Source organism: Hypanus sabinus, chromosome 4, assembly GCF_030144855.1.
Source record: "Hypanus sabinus isolate sHypSab1 chromosome 4, sHypSab1.hap1, whole genome shotgun sequence".
NCBI classification, from domain to species: Eukaryota; Metazoa; Chordata; class Chondrichthyes; order Myliobatiformes; family Dasyatidae; genus Hypanus; species Hypanus sabinus.
Genome location: NC_082709.1, coordinates 137374 through 151509, shown reverse-complemented (window position 1 = coordinate 151509; position 14136 = coordinate 137374). Strand labels below are relative to the sequence as shown.

Genomic DNA, 14136 nt, shown 5'->3' with positions numbered 1-14136 from the left:
TTCCTTTGCGGATGCAGCGTGTAATGTAACAGTTCAGTTTATTGTCAATTCGTATCCCCAGGTATTTGTAATCCTCCACCATGTCCACACTGACCCCTTGGATGGAAACAGGGGTCACCGGTGCCTTAGCCGTCCTCAGGTCCACCACCAGCTCCTTAGTCTTTTTCACATTAAGCTGCAGATGATTCTGCTCACACCATGTGACAAAGTTTCCCAGCGTAGCCCTGTACTCCGCCTCATCTCCCTTGCTGATGCATCCAACTATGGCAGAGTCATCAAAAGTTCTGAAGATGGCAAGACTCTGTGCAGTAGGTGAAGTCCGAGGTGTAGATGGTGAAGAGAAAGGGAGACAGGACAGTCCCCCTGTGGAGCCCCAGTGCTGCTGACCACTCAGTCTGACACACAGTGTTGCAAGCGCACGTACTGTGGTCTGAATGGCCTACTCTTGCTCCTATATCTTATGGTCATAAGTTCAAGATGAGTTCCAACTTGTGCACATTTGAGTGTTTATATAAAATGGGTCCTTTTTGTTTTTCTTTATTAACCCTTTAGTTAAGATTCATAAATATAATTCCTTTAATCGTATGCAGCGTACTGTCTGTTAATTCGTGCCAATAATTTGTAACAGGGTAGCAAATTACACAGCATCCACACAAACCGGGCTTTGGGACGGGAGAGCCGTCTCACTCGCACGAGTTTGGTGGGACCTGAGAGTGTTTTCCCGAGACTTACGCAGCCAAGGAAACTTGCGGGTTTCAATTCTTACTGTGGAATGGAAATTACATTAAACAATATTTTATTTGTACCTTGAATGTGTTGTGTTTGACTAGATGTGCTGGGTTTTGTACTTTGGGATCCTTAGAGAAGCGAGGTTTCATTTAGCTGTACCGATGTGGACGGTTGAAAGACTTTGAACATGTTTGAATGGTATCTTGGGTACCCAGACTACTCCGCGCTTTAGAAATCGTCGTAAGTAACTCTGCGATCAAGTGCGCAGAAGCTAAAGGTCGCAGATTGCGCATGCGGTCCGCTCACTTCCTGAGGCTCTGCTGTGGTAGGCTGTACATCTTGTTTTTTTTAAACATTCCTATGAGTTATGAACTGTTCCAAATTTTATCAATGAGGGCTATCTTATAATACTTATAAGACATATGTCTATAAGAAGCAATAACGGGAAGTGACATGTGTTTGTATGAGCCGTATGAGTAGTGCTTGTTACAGAGATCTTTGTGTGCGCGCCAACGTTATGCTGATGGGCATCAAGCTTTCAGTTACAAGGTGGTGAACTTTATAGTTCTGAAAATATTTTTCAATTGAAGTTCTGTGAAAGGCAGTTTTTGGCTTACACTTGGCTTCGTGGGAGAAGACAGAGAATAGTAGTAGGGGGTTGGCTGTTACTGGAGGCCTGTGACTAGTGTGCGCAGGGATTGGGGCTAGGCGTTGTTGTTCGTCATTTACGTCAACTGTCTGGATGATAATGTGGTTAATGGATCAGCAAATTTGCGGATAACACCAAGATTGGGGGTGTAGTTCACAGTGGGGAGGGCTGTCATGGCTTGCAAAGGGATCTGCATCAGCTTTTAAAAAAAATGGACTGAAATGGTAGATGGAATTTAATGCAGGTTGGTTTTGTACTTCAAAACATAGAGGTTTCGCACTTCGTGGTAGGACCAACCAGGTTAGGTCTTACACAGTGATCAGTAGGGTACTGAGAAGTGTGATAGAACAAACGGATCTTTGCTCCATAATTCTTTGAAAATGGTGTCACAGGTAGATAGGATCGTAAAGAAAGCTCTTGGCACATTGGCCTTCATAAATCCATGTAGTTGAGTACAGGAGATGGGATGTTATGTTGATGTTGTATAAGACGTTGGTGAGGCCTAATTTGAAACATTGTGCAGTTTTGGTCACCTACCAACAGGAAAAATGTAAACAAGGTTGAAAGAGTACAGAGAAAATTTACAAGGATGTAGCTGGGTCTGGAGGACCTGAGTTATGAAAGATTGACTAAGTTAGGACAGTATTCTTTAGAATGTAGAAGATTAACATGAGATTTGATAGAGTTATAGAAAATTATGATGGGTATAGACAGGGTAAATGCGAGCAGTCTTTTTCCACTGAGGTGGGGGGGACTGCAACCAGAGGTCATGGGTTAAGGATGAAAGTAAGAAGGACTGTGAGAGTGTGGAATGAGCTGCCAGTGCAAGTGGTGCATGCAAGCTCAATTTCAACGTGTAAAAGAAGTTTGGATGGGTATATGGATAGACCATAGGACACAGGAGCAGAATTAGGCCATTCAGCTCCTTGAGTCTGCACCACCGTTCATTCATGGCTGATCCCAGATTGCACTCAACCCCATACACCTGCCTTCTCACCATATCCTTTGATGCCCTGATTGATCAGGAAACTATCAACTTCTGCCTTAAATATACACATGGACTTGACCTCCACCACAGTCTGTAGCAGAGCATTACCCAGATTCACCACTCTCAGGCTAAAAAGATTCCTTCTTACCTCTGTTCTAAAGGGTTGCCCCTTAATTTTGAGGCTGTTCCCTCTTGTTCTAGATGCTCCCACCATTGAGTGGATGTGGGGAGGATGTTTCCTATCTAATCCTTTCAACAGTTGGTAGGTTTCAGTGAGGTCCCCTCGCATTCTTCTAAATTACGGTAAGTACAGGTCCAAAACTGCCAAATGCTCCTCATATGTTACCCCTTCATTCCCAGTATCATCCTCATGAACCTCCTCTGGACTCTCTCCAATGTCAACACATTGTTTCTGAAATATGGGGCTGAAAACTTGATAATACTCCAAATGCAGCCTGATAAGTGTCTTATAAAGGCTCAGCATTATCTCCTTGCTTTTATATTCTATTCCTCTTGAAATAAATGTCAACATTGCATTTGCCTTCTTTACCACAGACTCAACCTGTGAATTAACCTTCTGGGAGTCTTGCACAAGGACTCCCAAGTCTCTCTGCACCTCTGATGTTCGAAACTTCTCCCCATTTAGATAACAATCTGCATTATTAATTGCTTTTAGAATATAGAATATAGAACAATACAGCACAGTTCAGGCCCTTCAGCCCACAGTGTTGGGCCGACCCTTAAACCCTGCCTCCCATATAATCCCCCACCTTAAATTCCTCCATTCATCTGTCTAGTAGTCTATTAAATTTCGCTAGTGTATATGCCTCCACCACTGACTCAGGCAGTGCGTTCCACGGACCAACCACTCTCTGAGTAAAAAACCTTCCTCTAATATCCCCCTAGAATTTTCCACCCCTTACCTTAAAGCCATGTCCTCTTGTATTGAGCAGTGGTGCCCTGGGGAAGAAGCACTGGCTGTCCATTCTATCTATTCCTCGTAATATCTTGTATACTTCTATCATGTCTCCTCTCATCCTCCTTCTCTCCAGAGAGTAAAGCCCTAGTTCCCTTAATCTCTGATCATAATACATACTCTCTAAACCAGGCAGCATCCTGGTGAATCTCCTCTGTACCCTTTGCAGTGCTTCCACATCCTTCCTATAGTGAGGCAACCAGAACTGGCCACAGTACTCCAAGAGTGGCCTAACCAGAGTTTTATAGAGCTGCATCATTACCCTGCGACTTCTAAACTCGATCCCTTGACTTAGGAAAGCTAACACTCCGTAAGGTTTCCTAACTACCCTATCTACCTGTGAGGCAATTTTGAGGGAATCTGTTGATGTGTACCCCCTTCTGTACTTAGACTCTCCCACAAAAGGAAGCACCCTCTCCACATTCACTCCATCAAGGCCTTTCATCATTCAATAGGTTTCAATGAGGTCAACCCTTGTTCTTCTGAATTCCAGTGAATACAGGCCCAGAGCCATCGAATGTTCTTCACATTACAAGCCATTCAATCTTGGAATCATTTTTGTGAATTCAAAGGCAACACAAGTGAATCTGCAGATGCTGGAAATAAATAAAAACACAAAATGCTGGCAGAACTCAGCAGGCCAGACAGCATCTATGGGAGGAGGTAGTGATGACGTTTCAGGCCAAAACCCTTCATCAGGACCATTTCCCTTCAGCCTATCACTTCCCAGCTCTCTACTTCATCCCTCCCCCCACTTCTTATACCCCCCTCGACCATCCTATTTTACTTCACTCCTGATGAAGGGTTTTGGCCTGAAATGTCGTCACTGCTTCCTCCCGTAGATGCTGTCTGGCCTGCTGAGTTCTGCCAGCATTTTGTGTTTTTAATCATTTTTGTGAACCTCTTTTGAAACTTTTCCAGTTTCAGCACATCCTTTCTAAGATGAGGGGCCCAAAACTGCTCTCAGTACCCCAACTGAAGTCTTTCTAGTGCTTTATTGTCTCAACATAACATTATTGCTTTTATATTCTAGTTCTCTTGAAATTCTACATAAAGTCCATAATCTTCAAAGGGATTCTAGCACTAAACACAGCCTTCCACCCACCCCACTCTCCACTTTAAGTGGGGATCGCTCTCTCCATGATTCCCTTGTCCATTCATCCCTCCCCACTGATCTCACTGCTGGCACATCCCTGTAATTGGAACATGTGCTACACCTGCTCCTGCACCACCATTCAGAAACCCAAACAGTCTGTCCAGGAGAAGTAAAACTTCACCTGCAGGCCTGTTGAGATCATCAGCTGTATCTGGACAACACATACAAAATGCTGGAGGAACTCAGCAGGCCAGGCAGCATCTATGGAAAAGAGTACAATGTTTCGGGCTAAGACCCTTCATCAGAACTGGAGGAAAAAAGATGAGTAGTCAGAGTTAGAAAGTGAGGGGAAGCGGTAGGATAGATGATAGGTAAAACTGTGAGGGGGGTGGGTGAAGTAAAGAGCTTGGAAGTTGATTGGTGAAAGAGATACAGGGTTAGAGAAGGGGGAATCTAGTAAGAGTGGACAGAAAGCTATGGAAGAATGAAAATGGGAAGAACACCAGAGGGAGGTGATGGGCAGGTAGGAAGATAATGTGAGATGGAAAAGGGAACGGGGAATGGTGAAAGAGGCATGGGGCATTACCGGCATTTAGAGAAATTGAAGTTCACGTCATCAAGTTGTCAGCTACCCAGATGGAATATAACATGTTGCTCCTTCAACCCGAGTGTGGCCTCCGCCACATTGGAGAAGGCCATGGAATGACATGTCAATTGATTGTATCCAGCGCTCGCTGTGTGGCCTCCTCCACATTTGGCAATGAATTGCACAGATTCATGACACTCTGGCTAAAGAAATGTCTTCTCATATCTGTTCTGAAGGGACATCCTATTTGAAATGTGTGTCATCTGGTTCTGGTGCTGGACTAACCCACGACAGGAAACATCCTCTACACATTCACTCAAGAGATTATAATGCAATTGTCTCCTCATTCTTCTAAACTCCAGCAAGTACAGGCCTGGTGCCGTCAAATGCACCTCATATGTTAACCTTTTCTTTCCATAAGACTATAAGACAAAGGAGAAGAAGTCGGCCATTCAGCCCATCGAGTCTGCTCACTGTTTCATCATGAGCTGATCCAATCTCCCCTTTAGTCCCATTCCCCCGCCTTCTCACCATAACCTTTGATGCCCTGACTACTCAGATACCTATCAGTCTCTGCCTTAAATACACCCAATGACCTGGCCTCCACTGCCACCCATGGCAACAAATTCCACAGATAGAAACATAGAAAATAGGTGCGGGGTAGGCCATTCGGCCCTTCGAGCCTGCACCGCCAATCAGTATGATCATGGCTGATCATCCAACTCAGAACCCTGTACCTGCTTTCTGTCCATACCCCCGATCCCTTTAGCCACAAGGGCCATATCTAACTTCCTCTTAAATATAGCCAATGAACCGGCCTCAACAGTTTCCTGTGGCAGAGAATTCCACAGATTCACCACTCTCTGTGTGAAGAGGTTTTTCCTCATCTTAGTCCTAAAAGGCTTCCCTTTTATCCTTAAACTATGACCCCTCGTTCTGGACTTCCCAACATCAGAAACAATCTTCCTGCATCTAGCCTGTCCAATCCCTTTAGAATTTTATACATTTCAATAAGATCCCCCCTCAATCTTCTAAATTCCAGTGAGTATAAGCCTAGTCAATCCAGTCTTTCTTCATATGAAAGTCCTGCCATCCCAGGAATCAATCTGGTGAACCTTCTCTGTACTCCCTCTATGGCAAGAATGTCTTTCCTCAGATTAGGGGACCAAAACTGCACACAATATTCTAGGTGCGGTCTCACCAAGGCCTTGTACAACTGCAGTGGAACCTCCCTGCTCCTGTACTCAAATCCTTTTGCTATGAATGCCAACATACCATTTGCCTTTTTCACCACCTACTGTACCTGCATGCCCACCTTCAATGACTGGTGTACAATGACACCCAGGTCTTGTTGCATCTCCCCTTTTCCTAATTGGCCACCGTTCAGATAATAATCTGTTTTCCTGTTCTTGCAACCAAAGTGGATAACCTCACGTTTATCCACATTAAATTGCATCTGCCATGAATTTGCCCACTCACCTAACCTATCCAAGTCACCCTGCATCCTCTTAGCATCCTCCTCACAGCTAACACCGCCGCCCAGCTTCGTGTCATCCACAGACTTGGAGATGCTGCATTTAATTCCCTCGTCTAAGTCGTTAATATATATTGTAAACAACTGGGGTCCCAGCACTGAGCCTTGCGGTACCCCACTAGTCACTGCCTGCCATTCTGAAAAGATCCCGTTTACTCCCACTCTTTGCTTCCTGTCTGCCAACCAATTCCCTATCCACATCAATACCATACCCCCAATACCATGTGCTTTAAGTTTGCACACTAATCTCCTGTGTGGGACCTTGTCAAAAGCCTTTTGAAAATCTAAATATACCACATCCACTGGCTCTCCCCTATCAACTCTACTAGTTACATCTTCAAAAAATTCTATAAGATTTGTCAGACATGATTTTCCTTTCACAAATCCATGCTGACTTTGTCCGATGATTTCACCTCTTTCCAAATGTGCTGTTATCCCATCTTTGATAACCGACTCTAGCATTTTCCCCACAACCAATGTCAGACTAACCGGTCTATAATTCCCCGCTTTCTCTCTCCCTCCTTTTTTAAAAAGTGGGGTTACATTAGCCACCCTCCAATCCTCAGGAACTAATCCAGAATCTAAGGAGTTTTGAAAAATTATCGCTAACGCATCCACTATTTCTTGGGCTACTTCCTTAAGCACTCTGGGATGCAGACCATCTGGCCCTGGGGATTTATCTGCCTTTAATCCCTTTAATTTACCTAACACCACTTCCCTACTAACATGTATTTCCCTCAGTTCCTCCATCTCACTAGACCCTTGGTCCCTTACTATTTCCGGAAGATTATTTATGTCCTCCTTAGTGAAGACAGAACCAAAGTAGTTATTCAATTGGTCTGCCATGTCTTTGTTCCCTATGATCAATTCACCTGTTTCTGACTGTAAAGGACCGACATTTGTCTTGACCAATCTTTTTCTTTTCACGTATCTATAAAAGCTTTTACAGTCAGTTTTTATGTTCCCTGCCAGCTTTCTCTCATAATCTTTTTTCCCTTTCCTAATTAAGCCCTTTGTCCTCCTCTGCTGGTCTCTGAATTTCTCCCAGTCCTCAGGTGTGTTGCTTTTTTTTTGCTAATTTATATGTTTCTTCTTTGGACTTGATACTATCTCTAATTTCCCTTGTTAGCCAGGGGTACACTACCTTCCCTGGGTTTTTCTTTTGCCAAACTGGGATGAATAATTGTTGTAGTTCATCCATGTGATCTTTAAATGCTTACCATTGCATATCCACCATCAAACCTTTAAGTATCATTTGCCAGACTATCTTAGCTAATTCACGTCTCATACCTTCAAAGTTACCCTTCTTTAAGTTCAGAACCTTTGTTTCTGAATAAACTGTCACTTTCCATCTTAATGAAGAATTCCACCATATTATGGTCACTCTTACCCAAGCGGCCTCACACAATAAGATTGCTAACTAACCCTTCCTCATTGCTCAATACCCAATCTAGAATGGCCTGCTCTCTAGTTGGTTCCTCGACATGTTGGTTCAGAAAACCATCCCGCATACATTCCAAGAAATCCTCTTCCTCAGCACCCTTACCAATTTGGTTCACCCAATCTATATGTAGATTGAAGTCATCCATTATAACTATTGTTCCTTTATTGACCGCATTTCTAATTTCCTGTTTAATGCCATTCCCAACTTCACTACTACTGTTAGGTGGCCTGTACACAACTCCCTCCAGCGTTTTCTGCCCCTTAGTGTTATGCAGCTCTACCCATATCGATTCCACGTCCTCCAGGCTAATGTCCTTCCTTTCTATTGCGTTAATTTCCTCTCTAACCAGCAATGCTACTCTACCTCCTTTTCTTTCCTGTCTATCCCTCCTGAATGTTGAATATCCCTGGATGTTGAGCTCCCATCCTTGGTCACCCTGGAGCCATGTCTCTGTGATCCCAACTATATCATATTCATTAATAACTATCTGCACATTCAATTCATCCATCTTGTTATGAATGCTCCTCGCATTGACACACAAAGCCTTCAGGTTTGTTTTTAGAACAATCTTAGCCCTTATACAATTATATTGAAAAGTGGCTCTTTTTGCTTTTTGCCCTGGATTTGCTTGCCTGCCACTTTTACTTTTCACCTTACTACTTTTTGCTTCTACCCTCATTTTACACCCTTCTGTCTCTCTGCAGTTGTTCCCATCCCCCTGCCACATTAGTTTAAATCCTCCTGAACAGCAGTAGCAAACGCTCCCCCTAGGACATTGGTTCCAGTCCAGCCCAGGTGCAGACTGTCCTGTTTAGACCGGTCCCACCTCCCCCAGAACTGGTTCCAATGCCCCTGAAATTTGAATCCCTCCCCCTTGCACCATTTTTCAAGCCACATATTCATCTGAAATATCCTCCTATTTCTACTCTGACTAGCACATGGATTCACCACCCTCTGGCTAAAAAATTTTTTCACATCTCCATTCTGAATGGGCGCCCTGCAATCCTCAAGTCATGTCCTCTCGTACTACACTCCCCCACCATGGGAAACAACTTTGCCACATCCACTCTATCCATGCCTTTCGACATTCGAAATGTTTCTATGAGGTCCCCCCTCATTCTTCTAAACTCCAAGGAGTACAGTCCAAGAGCGGTCAAACGTTCCTCAGATGTTAACCCTTTCGTTCCCAGAATCAATCTAGTGAATCTTCTCTGAACCCTCTCCAATGTCCCGGGATCATTCTCAGTAACCTGCTCTGGACCCACTCCAATGCAAATACATCATTCCTTGGATAAAGGGCCCAGCTTTGTTCACAGTACTCCTTGCAGACTGACAATGTCTTACAAAGCCTTCTGTTCGTTTTTAAATTTGTGATATATAAACTCACCAGGGTTATTGATAGGATGAATGGAAACATTTTTAGCAAAGAGGAATCAAATGTGGAGGGCATAGATTTAAGGTGAGAGGGGAAAGATTTAAAACATGAAGGGAAGGTCAAATATTTTCACCCTGAGGGTGGTGGGGATATGGAACAAGCAGACAGTGGAATTGGTTGAGGCTTGTACAGTAACAGAATGTAAAATGACACATGGACAGGTATGTGGATTGTAAAGGGTGAGTGGGATGTGGGACAAAGGTGGCCAGATGGGACCAACTTAGAAGATCTTGGTCAGCATGGACAAGTGGGCCCCCTGTTTTCACATTTCAGAGAAAAAAGTAATAGTTTTCATTCTTATATTTTGCTGATTTTAATGTAATCTTCTCCCTCAGTTGTAATTTCTATTTCCCTTCCACGGTGAAGGATTTTGCATTCAAAGTCAACAACATCACCTCCGCAATCACCATCAACACTGGTGCACCAGAAGGCTGTGTGCTTGGTCCAGTACTCTATTCACTTTATACCTGTGATTGTGCAGCTAAGTACAACTCCAATGACATATTTAGGTTTGCAGATGACACCACTGTTATTGGATGAATCAAAGGTGGTGACAAATTTGCCTTCAGGAGGGAGATGGACCATCTGGTTGAATGGTGCTACAACAACAAGCTCTCGCTCAATATCTGCAAAACCAAAAAATTGATCACTGACCACAGGGGCGGGAAACCGGAGGTCCATGAGTCAGTCATCATTGGGGAAATGGAGGTGGAGAGGGTCAGTAACATTAAATTTCTTAGCATTATCATTTCAGAGGGTCTGTCCTGGGACTAGCCGTAAGTGCCATTATCAAGAAGACTTGGCTTCGACTCTACCTGCGTAGAGTCAGCATGACATCTGGAAGTTTGACATATATAGATGCACAGTGGAGAGTAACCTGACTGGTTGCATCATGGCCTGATATGGAAACACAATGATCAGAAGTGGAAAGGAAAAGGTCTACAAGATCTTTGTGGAGATGTCAGGTGCAAGTTTTTTTTTACGTAGCGCATGGTGACTGCGTGGAATAGGCTGCCAGCAACAGTGATGGAGGCGGATACGATAGAGTCTTTTAAGAGTCTCCTGGATTGGTATATGGTGCTTAGAAAAATAGAGGGCTATGGGTAATGCCAGGTAATTTCTAAAATAAGCACAAGTTTGGCACAGCATCGTGGGCCAAAGGGCCTTTATTGTGCTGTAGGTTTTCTATGAATGCTAACATTGTATTTGTCCTCACCACAAGCTCAACCTGCAAATTAGGGAACCCTGCATGTGGACTTCTAAGTCCCTTTGTGCCCCAGTTTCTTTTTGTATATACTCTCCATTTAGAAGATAGTCAACTCTTTCATACCTTCTACCAAAGTGCATGACCATACACTTCCCGTCACTATATTCCATTTGCCACTTTTTTGCCCCATTCTCCTAATTGCCTAAGTCCTTCTGTAGCCTCTCTATTTCCTCAAAACTACCTGCCCCTCCACCTATCTTCGTATCATTTGCAAACTTGGCAACAAAGCCATCAATTCCATCATTCAAATCATTGGCATACAACGTAAAAAGAATCAGTTCCAACACAGACCCCTGTGGAACACTACTAGTCACCAGCAGCCAACCAGGAAAGGCTCTCTTTGTTCCCACTCTTTGCCTCCTGCCAATCAGCCACTGCTTTAACCATGCTGGAATCTTTCCTGCAATACCCTCTGGCTTGTAGCTTGTTAAGCAGCCTCATGTGAAAGGCCTTCTTAAAACCTAAATACACAGCTGATTCTCCTTTCTCTATCCTCCTTGTTATTTCTTCAAAGGATTCCACAGATTTATCAGGCGAGATTTTCCCTTGAAGAATCCATGCTAACTGGCCTAATTTATCATGTGCCTTGAAGTACCCTGAAACTTCATCTTTACTAATCGATTCCAACATCTTCCCAACCACTGAGGTCAGATTATCTTGCTTATAGTTTCCTTTCCCTCTCTGCCTTCTTGAAGAGTGGAGTGCAATTTTCCAGGCTTCCAGAACCATCCCAGGATCGTTTTTGAAAGATCATTACCAATGTCTCCAAGATCTCTTCAGCCACCTCTTTCAGAACCGCGGGGTATACAGCATCTGGTCCAGGTGACTTATCTACCTTCATAACTTTCAGTTTGCCAAGAACCTTCTGTCTAGTTATGGTAACCAAGCACTTAATGACTTCTGACACCTGAAACTTTCACCGTACAGCTAGTGTCTTCCACAGCGAAGTCTGATTTAAAAAAATAGTTACTCAGTTTGTTTTCCATTTCATTGTCCTCCATTATTACCTTTTCAGCATCACTTTCCAATAGTCTGATATCCACTCTTGGCTCTCTTTTATATTTTATATATCTGAAGAAGGTTTGATATTCTCTTTAATACTATTAGCTAGCTGACTTTCGTATTTTGTCTTTAATGACTTGTTTAGTTTCCTTCTGTTGAGTTTTAAAATTTTCCCAATCCTCTCACTTCCCACTAATTTTTGCTCTATTATTTTGCCTCCTGGGTGCCAGGGTTCTGGGTATCTGGGATTGAGTCCTCTGCATTAGGGCTAGGAAGATTGTACAGTTATAATATGTGGCTAAGGAGTTGGTGTAGGAGGGTGGGCATAAGATTTTTGAATCATTGGTCTCCCTTCCAGGGAAGATGGGACCTATACAGAAAGGACAGTTTGCTCTTGAAATGGAGAGGGTCTAATATCCTAGCAGAAAAGTTTATTAATGCTGCACAGTGGGGTTTAAACTGGGTATGCAGGGGTATGGGAATCAGAGTGGCAGTACAGTTAGTAGAGAGCTTGTTGAGGCAGATGTTGATCTCAGACAAAGTTAGGAATCAAAAGGTTGAACACTGTGAGCCATCGCTGTTCTGCCATCATCCCTGCCAACATTCTTTTCTAATCAATTCTGTCCAATTCCAAGTGGAAAGCGGCTAGTGAAGGAGTGAAGATTTGAGGCTTTGACTCGAGAGATTCTGGCAGTTGGACTGTGCAATCAAGTCAATCAAGATTTGAATAGCAGACTCAGCAGAAAGCAGCTGATTGGGCAATCAAGGTCAGGTGACCAAGCAGTTTGAAAAGCTCAAACAAACAAATGGAGGGTTACCTCAAGCGGAGCAGCCTGTGGAAAGTGGCCAGTGAGTGAGTGGGCCAGTGAAGATTTGAGGCTTTGACTTGAGAGATACTGGCAGTTTTGGCAGTTGGACTGTTCAATTAAGTTAATCAAGATTTGAATAGCTCAGCAGAAAGCCGTTGATTAGACAATCAAAATTTGAATAGCTCAGACTCAGCAGAAAGCAGCTGATTGGGTAATCAAGGTCAGGTGACCAAGCAGTTTGAAAAGCTCAAACAAACAAATGGAGGGTTACCTCAAGCGGAGCAGCCTGTGGAAAGTGGCCAGTGAGTGAGTGGGCCAGTGAAGATTTGAGGCTTTGACTTGAGAGATACTGGCAGTTTTGGCAGTTGGACTGTTCAATTAAGTTAATCAAGATTTGAATAGCTCAGCAGAAAGCCGTTGATTAGACAATCAAAATTTGAATAGCTCAGACTCAGCAGAAAGCAGCTGATTGGGTAATCAAGGTCAGGTGACCAAGCAGTTTGAAAAGCTCAAACAAACAAATAGAGGGTTACCTCAAGCGGAGAGGCCTGTGGAAAGTGGCCAGTGAAGGAGTGGAGATTTGAGGCTTTAACACGAGAGGCTTCAACAAGAAGAGGAGGACGAGCTTGTTCCCAGTTAGTCTTTACAATGCCTCCTGAGACAGTGATGTGCCTCTCCTGTGAGATGTGGCAGTCTTGAGGGAACTCCCCTCTCCCGCAGAGTCACATCTGCCAGAAGTGCCTGTGGCTGGGCGATCTGGAAAACTGTGTGAGGAATCTGGAGCAGCAGCTGGATGACCTTCGACTCATAAGGGTGAATGAGGCAGTCATAGATGAGAGCTAGAGGGAGGTAGTCACACCTAGGCTGCTGGAAGCAGGTCATTGGGTGACAGTCCGAGGGGGGAAAGCGAAGGAGAGTAGACAGGTAGTGCAGAGCACCCCTGTAGCCATTCCCCTGAATATTAAGTTTACTGTCCTGGATGCCGTTGGTGAGAACGACCAACCAGGTGTGAGCCACGGTGGCAGGGCCTCTGGCACTGAGTCTGACCCTGTGGTGCAGAAGGATGGGACAGAGAAGAGGAGAGCTGTCGTCATTGGAGACTCTGTAGTCAGGGGAGCCGACAGGAGATTTTGTGGACGTGAGAAGGAAACCCGCATGGTTTGTTGCCTCCAGGGTGCCAAGGTCGGGGTGTCTCTGACCGGGTGCATGACATCCTGGTACGAGAGGGAAAACAACCAGAAGTCGTGATACATGTTGGGACCAACGACATAGGCAGGAAGAGGGATGAGGTCCTGAAGTGTGAGTTTCGGTAACTAGGCAGAAGGCTGAAGAAAAGGACCTCAAGGATGGCATTCTCAGGATTGCTGCCAGTACCACATGATAGTGCTGGTAAGAATTGGAGGAGATGGCAGTTGAATGCGTGGCTGAGGAGTTGGTGCAGGGGGCAGGGTTTTAGATTTTTGAACCGCTGAGATCTCTTCTGGGGAAGGTGGGACCTGTACAGATTGGAATGGTTGCATCTGAACTCGAGGGGGAGCAATATCCTTGCTTGTAAGTTTGCTAGCTTGGTTCGGGAGGGTTTAAACTAATTTGCAAGGGGGATGGGACCCAGAGTGAAAGA

General features: G+C 44.3%; 1 protein-coding gene across 3 annotated transcripts in view; it reads left to right on the top strand.

Annotated features, from left to right (window-relative positions):
• The first annotated feature begins 1017 nt into the window (after positions 1-1017).
• LOC132392432 (zinc finger protein 235-like) overlaps positions 1018-14136 on the top strand; it is a 29460-nt gene continuing 16341 nt past the window's right edge. The window contains exon 1 of one of the 3 annotated variants that reach the window (XM_059966256.1): positions 1018-1054. The gene's annotated coding sequence lies outside the window, so the exon portion shown is untranslated. Of the gene's footprint in view, positions 1055-1256; positions 1279-2577; positions 2670-14136 lie in introns of those variants that run through there. The other 2 variants (XM_059966258.1, XM_059966257.1) reach the window with 2 other exon arrangements.